The 13,229-nt window shown below is 38.1% G+C and overlaps 1 protein-coding gene across 1 annotated transcript in view; it reads right to left on the reverse strand.

Moving 5' to 3' along the window:
- The window catches only part of DGKB (diacylglycerol kinase, beta 90kDa), an 873,198-nt gene extending 860,169 nt beyond the window's left edge, over positions 1-13,029 (reverse strand). Inside the window, exon 1 of the mRNA XM_010862153.1 lies at positions 12,651-13,029. The gene's annotated coding sequence lies outside the window, so the exon portion shown is untranslated. The remainder of the gene's footprint in view (positions 1-12,650) is intronic.
- Positions 13,030-13,229: the final 200 nt, after the last annotated feature.

The raw sequence follows: 13,229 nt of genomic DNA on the forward strand, positions 1-13,229 counted from the left end.
TTCCTACCCTCATATAAAAAAAATAATCTCTTCCTGTATGGCAGAAACCAACACAACATTGTAAAGCAATTATCTTCCAATTAAAAATTTAAAATTTTTAAAAATTAAAAAAAGATTAATCTCATTCTCTCAAAACAGAATCACATGACTTATATCCAGTTGAGCAAATATATTTATTACTATTATGTTCCAAGGGGAAAACATATGCTAAAGCATAGACAGTTGTTCAGAATCAGTAAACAATCATGCTGAAAAATGCACAGGGAGGACGTAAGAAATAATGTATTTCAGAGAATGAGGATAAAAACATTGCTGACCCAGGGAGATGCTCTACAAGATAACTCATCGTCCCTAGTCTAGAAAGAGACATTTTCAAAGTTCACTTACATATTCAGTGATTTTTTTTAGGTACCTGTTTTATACCAGCTACTGTTCTAAGCTCTGAGAAATAAAGAGCCTGAGACACAATGGAGAACAAGTAAGATGAGAAAGGAGCTCTGACAGAAAGGGTATTTTAAGCAGCTTAATGTCAAAAGAATACTGGGCTGGAAGAGAACAGAGTGGCAACAGACATTCTTGAAGAGATAAAGAGGGGCAGTGTCATGGAGTTTTATCTCCATGTATGCTTAGCCACTCAGTCATATCTAACTCTCTGCAACCTCTAGGACCATAGCCCACCAGGTTCCTCTGTCCATGGGATTCTCCAGGCAAGAATACTGGAGTGGGTTGCCATTTCCTTCTCCATTGAGCAAGGTGGGTGGCAATGGGGAACAAAGTTGAAGTAACTGTGGATATTCATATTTTTTAAAATTAAAACCAAAGTTAATTAAAATATTTAAATGCCAGTACAAAAGAGTAAATGACACAGAGGAAAGGTTACAGATATTCAAGTGTTTCTTAAGGAAATATACATGTGTGGCAGGGTTATGAGAAGGCTGCTGTGGAGAATGGTAAGGAAAATAAAATAGGGAGACTTGAAGAATTAGCAAGATGAGACTAAGATGGGAGATCACAAATTTATTATGGTACTAGTTTTCATTTTTTTTTTAATTTCCACTAGCATTCAGTACCCCAAGTGAAAAAGCAAAGCCAGGGTGCTCAATAGAGAAATGGTAGATTTTGTCAGATATAAAAGAAAAGAAAAGAATACAAAGGAATAAAGATCTGGTTGAGCAAAGAGTTATTTATTTAAGTTGTATACTAGGCCTTGCCTGAATAGTATAGAAAAGGTGAATGAGAAAAAAATCATTGGAAGAAAAGAAGGTATGTCAAGGTACCAGAGACTGGTGGGAGGTAGAGAGAATTAGGTGATGACTGCTTCATGATTCATTATCTCAAACATGATAAATTTCAGGTAATATCAAGATCCAGACTGGAGTCATTGTCCAGTGGTTAACTTGCAATAGACTGGTATGTTAATGAAGGTAAGGTGGCTAAGAAATTTCTGTAGGGTACTGATTGACTTATCTACCTATATACTTTCATTAATCATTATCAAAATAGGAGATATAAAAAACTGTCATCCAGATTTCTAAATTTGAAAGAGTAATAAAGAAGATGACAGATGATAGCAAAGGCAGTAGGGGATGATAAAAAGCAAAGCAAAATGAAACAATGTATCTCAGATGAACTGTTTTTTATGCCATACCCTGAACTGCTGAAAGGAGTCACATATTGAGTGATAAACAGCAATTTACTACTATCATTATAAATTGATTACTTAAATGCCCCCCAATATAATCCAGATTCTAGATTTCTCTTATCATAAAGTCTCCAGCACTGTCAAAAAACTTTAAACGTTCTCCACTTTGTACAAATTCTACAAAATAAATTTAAATTCCAGAAATATCCTCAATTTAGCACTACAAAACATGCACACCTACTCAGATTGCTCTTCTCCTCCTTCCTTTCCTCTTTCTTTATAGAGAATGTTACTCGTGGTCCAAGTCACCAATTCAATGCCACATTCTGTGGTATCCATCAAACATCCCTTTAGCTTCTACATTTTAATTATTTCAACATCTCATAGTTATGTAAACATGCTCAAGAATCTCCCACATTAGAAAAGAAAAAGCTTCCTCAAATTTATATGATTCTTCAGAACCAGCCTATCTTTTCTCAAAAGCTTTGTAGACAGACATGTAGAATGAGTCACTCTATCTCCATTTCCTGAGCTCCTACTCAATCCTTAACACATTTTTTATGTGGGCTTCACCCCAATCACACCACTAGCTAAGTAAGATCAGCATTGAGCCCCCTGTGTTCAAATCCAAGGATTTTTTTCTTTTTCCACTCCTCATCTTAACCTCTCAGCAACATCTGGCAGCTATGAATACTTCGTCTTTCTTGTGGGAGGTTTTTCTCTGGTCGTTGGAATACCACAAATCTCTCACTGTTTTCCTCCTCTGTGACGATTCATTTTCCTCTTCACAATCCCATCTACTCCAATACACTCAAAAATATTAGAATTCATCAAGATTTGTTCCCTAAATTATCTTCTTTCTCATTCTACATTATTTTCTCATGAATTGCTATCTATTTCAAAGGAATGAATTACCATCTGTACCACAAAATTTATATATCTCTTTCCCTGTTTGCTGCTCTCATCTCTTTATTCATGTAACCAACTGTTCACTCAAGAGTTGTGCTGGATGAAAGGAATACAGGTTTCCACATGAGGGTAAAAGAATAATGATCTCTTGTGTGTATAGCCTTGTGAATACTTTCATTGCCCTTTTATTTGATAAATTCCAAATTTTCCTCAAGACCCAACTCAAACTCTCAATGATCTGTGATTAATTTCTTAGTGTCTTATTTCTTCATCTCCTATAGCAATCAGGTAATCCTCTGCATCTACTTTTATTGCTGCATGCAGACCACGATATTATAACTTCTACATCTATGTGTCTTCCTGCAACACCCAATTTAGAAGCTACTTAATGTTAGGGCCAGATTCTATTTATAATTTTCTTCCCAGAACTTACTAATCTGATGTATGGTAGACGCTTGAAAATTAGAACAACACATTGTGTTCTGGGGTTTTCAAGTATATATTAATAGATACTTCCATAAAGAGGGATTCCGTGATTAAATAAGGTCAGAGAAGTTTGTACTAAATCTCACTCCAAGAGAATCTAACACACACTTGCATCTGAAGAATTGTAAGACATCCTTAATATAGAAAACTATTTAACTTTGCTTAATGTGTAGATGGGCTTCTCAGGTGGCACAGTGGTTAAGAATCTGCCTGCCAATGCAGGAGATGCAGGTTCAATCCCTGGGTCAGGAAGATCCCCAGGAAAAGGAATGGCAATGCACTCCAGTGTTTTTGCCTGGAAAATCCCATGGACAGAGAAGCCTGGCAGGCTACTGTCCATGAGATTGCAAAAAGTCAGGCACAACTGAGCAACTAAACAACGTTTAGAGAAGGAAAGCTTTCTTTCCCTTTTCTCCTCTTAAAACACATTGGTATTTCTCAAACAATTTTTCCTTATTTCTTGAGATAGGATTTTAACTTATTAGGATCAGCAAAACAGATGTTAAAGACCCAAGGGTATGGCACGTCCTCTTCACCCACGATACTCATCAACGTATAACTCCTTCAAAAGAGCTCTGACACTCCTTAGCAGAAAAGAAATTTTGATCAACAAAGTACTACCTTTCTCCAATGGCACCCCACTCCAGTACTCTTGCCTGGAAAATCCCATGGACAGAGGAGCCTGGTAGGCTACAGTCCCTGGGGTCGCGAAGAGTCGGACACGACTGAGCGACTTCACTTTCACTTTTCACTTTTCACTTTCACGCATTGGAGAAGGAAATGGCAACCCACTCCAGTGTTCTTGCCTGGAGAATCCCAGGGACGGTGGAGCCTGGTGGGCTGCCATCTGTGGGGTTGCACAGAGTCAGACACGGCTGAAGCAACTTAGTAGTAGTAGTATACATCAAGTCTTAGTGTTTCCTTTTTTTGCAAAGTTATTAATTTCAAGAATTCAACCAATAGAATAGGAAAATTATTACAGCCACATTGAAACCATTCTTTGGGGGTTTTTTTGAAAGTGTGCTTATAAAGATAATACGGGCTTCCCAGGTGGCGCTAAGTGATAAGGAACCCAGCTGCCAATGGAGGAGATATAAGAGATACAGGTTCAATTTCTGGGTCAGGAAAATCCCCTGGAGGAGGGCATGGCAACCTACTCCAGTATTCTTGCCTGGAGAATCCCATGGACAGAGGAGCCTGGCAGGCTACAGTCCATAGGGTTGCAGAGAGTCTGACATGCCTGAAGTGACTTAGCACACAAAGATAATATAGTTACCTCAACACCAGCTGTGCCACCACGCAGTTATGCAGGTAGTTTGAATGATAGAAGCATTGGTAGCTCCAAAACAGAATCCCCATTTGAAGCTCAAAAATCTTACCACTTTACTCCCACAAAATGCTGTCTAGTACACTTTGGATAGAGCACATTTAAAACCAAGGACCCAAAACAAAACAGCAGCCCTCCCGTGAAAAGCTTCTATGCTTTGCTTTCTTCCATGTGTTATAGGGAAGGAACCTCTACTTGCCAAACAGAAAGTTCTGACATATGGCGTGGCAAATAACATTATATAACAATAAAGGACCCATCCTGGTAATCAGAACTCTTATTAGAAACAACAGGATCACAAAGTGACTCATCAGCTCGTGTGCTCTCTCCCGATTCTAGTAATTTGGGACAAGTGTGGGGAAGTTACAAGTTGTTTATGTGCAGCCCAAAATGACAGGCAAGAGAAGTTACTAAGCAACATTAAGTACTTGCATTTTTCTCATCTTTAAAAGCTGCCACGAGCTGAATAATCCTGTAATATAAAGGTAAAGGGAAAAGCAATGTGGGAGTCATGTTTTTGCCTGAATGAAAATGTTTTGCTCAATAATTCTGAAATTCTGATTCACCATGAGTTCATCTGTCTTGGTTTTAAGGATTATCTCAGGTGTATAATCCCCTTCTATTCACTGTGAACACCAGAAATTTGTTCTATAATGAAAAAGAAAAAAAAGAAAAAAAAGGGAGTGTGAAGGGGAGTAGTTCTTATGGGTCTTGAAACCAGTTTGTCCTCCAGTAAATGGGATCTTTGTTCTCTAGCTTTTTGTTTTTTTTCATAGCATGTATTACAACAATAACAACCACAACAATAAATCATGCCCTGGTGTCTTTGTTTAATGTATCTGCTTCCTGTTTCTCTCTCAATGAAATGAGTTCAGTACTGTAGGAACTTGTCTATTATTTTCCACTGCCTTCCCTGAGTCTGGCCCAGTGCCTGACAAGGACAGTAGCCCCTCCATGACTGAGAGATGAAACAGAATCCAGTGTCATGGTATTAGGAGTTGTGTTTCTTAAGAAGATGGTTTTAATAATTATGTCTACTGAACCTTACATTTCCCAGAAATAGCTGAGTGTTGCTGACAATCTCTACCACATATACTACAAAGAGCAGGCAAGTGAGAATTCCCCAGCTCTTATGTCTTTTGACAGCAGCAAAGGGATTCCTTGGTCAAAAGCCCAGGAAGAACTTTTCCTTATATTCTCTGTCTCAGCAAAACAACTTGCTGAATAAACTACAAACTCATCTTTTGTGCTTGAAGTCTGTTTTCAGGTCAAGGATCCTATAATGCTTTTGCACAGCACCTCTCTTTCTTCCTCTTTCCAGTTCATCTAATTCAAAAGGAGCTGATCTAGGGAGTAATCAGTCTCCTCACAGAAGAGGTCACATTTCCCAGCAGGCTTGGGTATAAGCAGCAGAGTAGTCAATATCAATGAAAACAAAATATCATTCTGTGCCTTAAATGAATGATGTATGTGTGTTAGTCGCTCAGTTGTGTCCAACTCTTTGCAACCCCATGGACTGTAGCCTGTCAGGCCTCTCTGCCTGCGGAATCCTCCAGGCATGATACTGGAGTGGGATAGCTGTGACTATATTTTTAAGAAGAATGAAATTGAAAGACCTCTTATTATGATTCTAGTTAAGAGGAGGTGAATTAAAATTTTGCCAGCCACTCTATGGGTGGTGTTTACATGTGTTATTTAAATGATCTGGGTTAACTGTTACCATTTTTAATAATTCAATAAAAGCCTTTTGGGAAAAATAAAAAGAAGACTCTCTATAGAGAATGTTGATTATAACGTTTAATAGATTTTATGAGTCATATTTTTAAGAATATAAAACTAAGATAAAAACTACTTTTAGATTTAGATTTTATTTCAAATATTTTCTCTGTTATTGATACTTCATTCTTTACCTGAGACAACATCCCCAAAATTAATAGGAAATAATAAATAACTAATACTTTATTTATTATGCGCCTTCTGTTCTCAGACCCTTACATGATTAAATCATTTAATTCTATGAAGTGGGTATCATTTTCATTTATCCCTGCTTTTCAAAGAGAAATCTAAAGCATAGAATTTAACTAACTTGCTCAAGGTCATCCAAGTAGTAAAGGTTTGCAGCTAGGCAATTTGAATATAAAATGTAAGTTTTAACCCCTATATCGTAGTGGCTAAGAAGGGAATAATGAAATTCAAATGAGCATTGTTGCATGTTCAGAAATTATACATGGAGTCAACTTCTCCACATCTTCAAGATGAATCATCAAACTATGATATGAGCTAAGATTCTTTCAACTTAATTGTAATTATATTACAAAAGAAGGCCTAGCCACCTCAGTGGGGTAAGCTTATCCAGAGATTAGTCTGTTGACAGAATTTCAAAGAGATTTTAAATAGCTACCGCACTTCTCATTCAGTCTGTCCTTTTCCTGGTTATTATTTAATATTTCATAACTAATTCATGTGGATTAGAAAGAGACTGAAATAGAATCATTTGACCTAAGATGATATTTTTAATAATAATATTGTATTTTGGAAAGCCTTATGTGATGTCCATCTAGTTCACATTGTTATAATATTTACATACTTACTGAAATTTTAAAAATCATTTAACAAGTAAAACCCAGATTATCCCATAAGCAAAAAATGCTTCTTTTGGAGGAGGAGAAATGGGGATTGATTTTCCCCCCATTATCCAGCTTCCCTTGGGGCTCAGCTGATAAAGAATCCACCCACAATGCAGGAGAACTGGGTTCTATCCCTGGGTTGGAAACATTTCCTGGAGAAGGGAAAGGCTATCCACTCCAGTATTCTTGCTTGGAGAATTCCATGGACTGTACAGTCCATGGGGTCACAAAGAGTTAGACACAACAGAGCAACTTTCACTTTCACTTTCATCCATTTCTTCATTTTTCTCTAGTGGTAGGCAAGTTTCTATCGTCTGGTCACAGATATGACTCAATATTTTTGAGCAATGACTGAATCAAAGCCTCAAGACTTTTCCTCAAAAGAAAAAAAGAGTTCAACAATTTATAAAAAGCACCATTTTGCAACTTTATTGTCCCACAGAGCAAAACATTTTTAATGGATAATTTATTCTAATATTTGTTTTCCCCCTTAAAAATACATTAGTACCATAAACTAGATATCATTAAAAATTTCAATATTATGATTTGGAAATAAGTATGACATCTATCATATTGGAAAACATTATCTCCTATGTTCTAGATATGCAGTTCCAGACAGGGTGAGAAATATCTTGTGAGTAATTTTATAATAATTATGAATTCAGTGTATTAAAATATACTACATGGCTCAGACCTTGCAACTTACAACTGAAAGACTATTCTCTAGCCTTTTTTTGCAAAGGGTAAAGCCTGTGAAGGGCCTCCCTTGTGGCTCACCGATGAAGAATCTGCCTGCCAATAAGATCCCCTGGAGAAGGAAATGTCAACCCACTCCAGTATTCCTGCCTGGAGAATACAGAGGAGCCTGGCAGGCTATAGTCCATAGGGTCGCAAAGAGGCAGACATGACTTAGTGACTGAACAACGACAAAGCCTGTGAAAGGGACTATCTATTTTTTTCATAGAACTGAATTAGAGCTTTGAATTCAGTGTACCAAAAGTGTAACTTATTATTGAACTCCAATAATGTATTAGACACTATCTGCAGCACTGAAGTCCCAGAGATGAAAAAGGCTTGGCTTCCTTAGATAAGATTATTTCAACCTTCTCTGGCATATTCAATTTTAAAGTCAAGCACACATTTCAGTGGAACCATTGAGAAGGACAGTGGGGCCAGTGGTAAAATACAAACAGAATTCAAGAAGGTCATGATACTAGAGCAGAAGATTAAGAGATACAGACGCATCATCACGTAAAACCTAACAGACTGACTGTATCCAGAAAGAAGTTATAGACAGAGATAGCCTTCTCCAGGGGATCTTCCCGACCCAGGGATCAACCCTGGGTCTCCTACACTGCATACAGATTCCTTACCATCTGAGCAACCAGGGAAGCCCAAAAATAGCCATAAGCAGAAACGAAAAAGATGAACAAGTAGCTTGTAACATGCAGGGTCATAACAAACCAGTGATAAGCTTTTGGTTAAAAGCATGGGCTCCAGAGCCAGACTGTCGGGTTCCCATCCCAGCTGGATCCTAATCTCTAACTGTGGCTGGTAAGTCAATTAACCCTCTTGTGCCTCAGTTCCCTTTATAAAATGGAAATGATGATGATAATAGGATTATCCCATATGAGTGTTTTCAAGATTTTATGCTCAAGATGCTTAAACAAGCAACTAGCATGTAGGAGGCACACAATAAAAGTTACTGCCACCATTTTTAAAATATGAGGGCAAGAAAGCCAAGGCACCACATTCAAAAATCAAGCCTTGAAACTAACTCTATTCCTAACCTCCACCAGCAGTATCACAAATAACAAAGAAAACAGAAAGAATCGGGGCTGACATCATGAATGTGTTTGCAAAGCCCCATCACCATACAGATCTATGACAACAGCTCAGTAACATCACCTTTCCTTACGGAGCATGTATATTTATACACTGATTTTGAAGATGACAGCTTTTGTGCTCCTTAATCTGTAGTGACTGGCATATTGCCAATAAGAAATAACTGAGTCAAGGACATTGTGTTTCAAATTTAAAATGCAATCCCTGTTACAAGGCAAATTCTTCATTTCCAATTGTTGACTCAGATAATACTTAAAAAAAAAGAATTTCAGCTGTTTAAATTTAGCATGCTGAGAAAGACCAATCTTAAAATATTGTTTGGCATTATGCCCATAACATTTTCATTTTATTCCTTGTTAGTATTTGTCTTCTGTGATGAGACGACAAATGACAGTAATCATGTTATTCTCCTTAACACTTCAAATTTTACCTAAATGAACCATTTTGCTTTTATCCTCACCAGTTAAAGATGGTCTTTCATTTCCTGGCAAATTTTCAGAAGGTGATTATGCAAGAGCCAGTGATATTTCCAAGTACTGTTTTACCTCTTCGGTCATCATCTGGTCTTTCTCCCTACTTTTCTTTGAATCATCATCTTTACTCTTAAACACACATACACGCACACACACGCAAAGGAGATTATCTGAACGCAAGGCTACTCTAATTTTTATAATCAGACCTATTTAAGGAGACATTTTGATTCTCTGCTTTATCTGGGTCTTTAAACATCTCCACCCCACACACAGCCCGAAGAGGTTGTTTTTAAAAGTTCCTCAGAGCACAGAATCTAGACAAGGTCTCAGCCCAGCCTCCAACCATGTGATCTCCTTATTTTACTCCCACATTAACTCCATCATCTTTCTTCCCAGCAAAGATGCCCTCGGCTTCATTTTCATGATTCATGAAGCCAGAGCAGAACACTGAAATTGGAATTGTAAAGTACGCCAAATTTGGTTTGGGGGTCAATTTAGGTTCCAATTTAAGCAGATTCAATCTTGGGTATCAGTAAAGCTGAGAGTTCTCTCTTGACTGATATAATTTTTCAAGCACTCTGAGCCCATACCATCTGCAAAACAATAAGTTCATTCCACTTGATCCATGGTAGAGTACTGTTGTAATAAAACAAAGTGACAAAGTGATGAAGAGTTGGAGCTAGTCACACTTGAGGGCTAATCCAAGCCCACCATTTACTAAATATGTTCCTTTGGTAATTTACTTATTCCCTCTGGGGCTGAATTTCTTATAAATGGGAGAGAATGCCATCTCTTACCTGTAGCTCTTATCCCATAAGTGAGAAAACATATTCAAAGTGCTTAACCTTGGGAAGGGCATGACAGGAGAAGGTACAAACGACTTGGTTTAAAATAAATAAAATACAAAGATGTAATACACAGCTCGGGTTATACAGCCAACATTTTATAATTTTTCAACGGAATGCAATCATAACAATACTGAACCACTATGTTATACACTTGAAAAGCATACTGTAAATTGACTACAATTATAAAGCAAACAAACAAAGTGCTTAACCTAAGTCCTGCCGTTACCGCACTCACCGTAACCAGGAACTTCTGATGGGTTACACAGTGAGAAAACCACCATACATGCAAATAACTTAAGGAGCTATCAAGGAGTTGAACCTACTTCACAGTTAATACCTTAAGGATGAACAGGTGGGTGGGATGCTTACTGGAGGTCATATTTTGTGTTGGTGTTTTGCAAGAGAAAGAAAATGCCATGGATGCAAGAGGAACATTAGGAAGAGGCTTCCCCAACATCTTGTCTAGAGCTTTCTCCAGGCAGGTGCTTCTAAACTAAAGGCATTACTCTTGTAAAGAGAATAATGCTAGAGTACCAAGCATCCATAAGTACAGTTCTATTCCTGAGGCCAGCCAGGAAGAGAAGCACCCAGGAAAGGATATTCTTAAAATATCATTTCAAGCCTAGATATCAACATCACAGTCATGATTGGTAGGCAGAATTAGATTGAGGGACCAGATGATCTTCGTCTGGCTTGTCTGGCCACAACTCTTCCTTCTTTCACGTGTGCAAGGAAAAGCATGAGTCACAGGATACTTGTCTAGTTCAGACTCTGTTCCAAGAAACCTTACCAATGGTTTAAACTTTAAAATAATTATTTTATTCCAAAAATGGCTTTGAAAATCTTCTCGTCGGATATAACACGAGGTTTGTTTACCAATAGGACAACCAAAATACCAAGCAAAGGTATTCCCCAAACTCAATACCACCTGTCTAAGTTTTTTCTTTAAAGAAATCCTGAAGGCCTCCTATTCAATCTAAATTCTTATCAATTTCAACCAGGCTCTCAGGCTGATTTTTATTCTCTTTAGCTAAATTATTGAGGTTCGGGTAATGATTTATTCTAGAGTTATCTGGGAACTACTTATAAACTCACAACAAACATTATTTTAGTCTTTGTATAGATTGTTTTTTCTTTTTTGCTAAAAACTTTAAACACCATCATGCATGCACTATCATAACAAATATATCCCCTGGATTATATTTGACTTTGTGATGTAAGTTTTTTTGCACTGAGAAATTATGCATGTCTGGAATGGATTACCTCCAAAAAGCTGGATATAGCAATAAGAACACAAATATACCTGGAGATCCCTAAGATGCATAAAGTTATTAAATTATACTCAGAATATGTTTATAATAAAACATGATTAGGTGGTTAGAGAAATATTGATAAAACCGAAAACTAAAATATTTGGAGATATTAAAAGAGATATTTCTCTTTTAAAACTATAGTAACATAGTATTGTCTTCAAGGATCCTGTAGCTAAATCTAGTTTTTTTGTGACATATTCTTTCTGCTTGAGAGAGTCCCCTTTTTTTCTCCATTATAAAAATCTAGTCAGTGTAAAAGAGGACCTGGTTAGAAATACCCCAGTGTTCTTAGATTATTCCTGGTTTCCTTTTTGAAAAAGACCTTTCATGTTCTGCTTGTATTCGCATTCATTTGGTCATTTGCTTTACAATGAGCTGACCTGTTTCTACATCCTTTTAAAAGTTGGTTATCTGCAATTTGAGCAACCAGTAGAAGTCATTTTTTTTTTTAAAGTTTTTTAAGCCTCAATTTTTTTGGGTTTTTTTTGCCGTGAACACAATGCTGCTTGGATCTAAGTATAAATCCATGTACGTAATAAATCAACACTTAGAAATTTCAAAGAAGGCACCGTTTAGCAAGTGGAAGAGATTATTGCAGTAGTAAGAAAGTGGGGGAATCCTGTACCCACTAAAGAGTACTTGAATGTTTCTCACATCATCAGTGTTGCCTCAGGTTGTTGCCTAGCAATTATTTAAAGATCTACTTCACGTCTTAATAAAGTAAATCAAAGACTCTTGTTTTGTTTGATGGCTTTTGTACAGGTTAGGAATAAGTCTGGAATGAAACTTAATTAACTGGGCATTTGAAAATCTAAGCCAGCCTCCTCACAAATTTTCTGTAGAAAATGCAAGCTGTTATGCATTAGTAACTTTCAGAAGCCCACTCTTGTAAATAAATCTAGAAAACGCATTTACCAGTGTTGTTGCCGAAAATCACCATAAACAGGGTGCTTCCTGCAGACCTACCCGACAAGCAGTGTCCGTAGGTACCTAACTGAGAGTAACTCGGTTACAGCCTAACTAGGACAGAAGTCAAAGAGACAAACCGATTCAATATCTCGTGGAGAATCCAAAGCTCTGCTTTTCTAACTTTCCTCGCCATTTCTGGTCAGCTTCCCTTCCCCCCGCACCACATACCCAGAAGCCACTCAAATTACCAACCGTGTTGAGCTGAACTTACTGCAGTGTGATGCAGGCGAAGGCTGGGCACAGCTCTGAAGCCAGAGCGACTGCTTTTCCGGAGAGGAACCGGGACTCGCCAGCTAACAGGATCCCTTCCAATTCACACGCTCCGCTCAGTCAGAAGGCTCCCTCACAGCTCGGCTTCCCCAGAGGAGTGGAGCTTCAAGAACTCTGCTCACAGCATCTCCTCCTCTCGACTTCCACCCCCCTTCCAGAACACCCAGCCCAGTCTAACTAGTGTCTGAGAGATGGAAATCCACTTCCAGTCAACAACACGGGCTGCCGGCAGCCTCCCGGTTCCTGACAATTTGCAACTCAAAAACCGCGGAGGCTGAAAGCTGGAGGTTTCCGGATCCTCAAAGTCATCTTTGGCAGCCCCCCTCCCCACCCCTCACTCCTCCCACTTCCCTCCTCCTCTACCGCGGCCGCCTCCAGGCTCCCACTAGGTATCACGAATGATTATTTTATTATCCATACCAATAAGCATCAGGAGGAATTTGTCAGAGATGAAATACCTGTTGTCCATGACTAATGCTCTTCTCTCATGTCTTTGAGTCCTTGATTTATAGCGAGATGC

This window comes from Bison bison, unplaced genomic scaffold, assembly GCF_000754665.1.
Source record: "Bison bison bison isolate TAMUID 2011002044 unplaced genomic scaffold, Bison_UMD1.0 scf7180017864479, whole genome shotgun sequence".
Taxonomy (NCBI): domain Eukaryota; kingdom Metazoa; phylum Chordata; class Mammalia; order Artiodactyla; family Bovidae; genus Bison; species Bison bison.